We start from the raw sequence: 1070 nt of genomic DNA on the forward strand, positions 1-1070 counted from the left end.
AGGAACTGTTGTAGCGAAGTGCTCTGGCGCATCTGGGTAATACAGCTTGCATTTCTCGTCTCGTATAGTCAGGCCAACATCTTTGAGGGAGCCTTTTACATCATCAAAGACTGAGATGGAAGATTCAGGCAAACCAACAACATATACGTCATCCAAATACGCCAGCATAGTTGTATCTTGATGACGGTCTTGAACTGAGGCAATGATTGGTTGTAAAGCAATTGAGAACAGGACTGGACCAAGAGGGTCACCCTGGTGAACTCCTTCCTCTGATTGTAGTTTCACTATATCTTTCCCCTTGACATAAATCAAGGTACTCGGACTGTCATACATTTGCCTTACGTGATGGTATATTTCAGGAAACACTTTCATGACCTGACTTAGAATACTGTCTCTCGATACTGAATTGAAGGCATTTTTGACATCGGTACAGAGAACAGACAAGCCTGGGTTATTCTCCATAAGGAATGAAAGGTGATGAACTAAAAGCTCAGCCCCACCAGGTGTTGCAATTCCATGTTGAATTGGCTTGAAGTAAGAAGCAAAAGAACTATTCATCTGGCTACAAATAGCCTTAGCAGTAGCTCTTCGAATCACTTCACCAATCGCAATAGGTCTAACATCATCGTTTGCTTTAGGTAAGGCGATGAGACGAGACGCTGTCAGGAGAGGCAAGACTGAATTTGGAACTTTGCCTCCAGCGATTAGAGAACACACTAGATATAGCAGTTCGCAAGTTAAGTCATTCTCCAAAAGAGTATTCAGGTGCTCATAACGCCAGCCAGAAGGGCCAGCACCACTTCCTCTTGGTGCTTTCCTGATTGCATTGAAAAATGCCTCCTTTTTCAGAGAAATGGGATTAACTGAATCTGACTCCACTTTTGAGGTTTCCTCTGGTCGATGTGAAGATATCATACGATGTGGATGCTTGGATAGTAACTGTGCCACTGTGTCGTCTGTAGCAGGGGCAAAACCCTGACTAGTTAGAACTCTTGATGCACGTGACAATTCTCCACAATGAACTAGACTTAGTGCAGCTTTCTTCCTCTGATCAACCTCTGTAGAAGGAG

This window comes from Corticium candelabrum, chromosome 13, assembly GCF_963422355.1.
Source record: "Corticium candelabrum chromosome 13, ooCorCand1.1, whole genome shotgun sequence".
Classification (NCBI taxonomy): Eukaryota; Metazoa; Porifera; class Homoscleromorpha; order Homosclerophorida; family Plakinidae; genus Corticium; species Corticium candelabrum.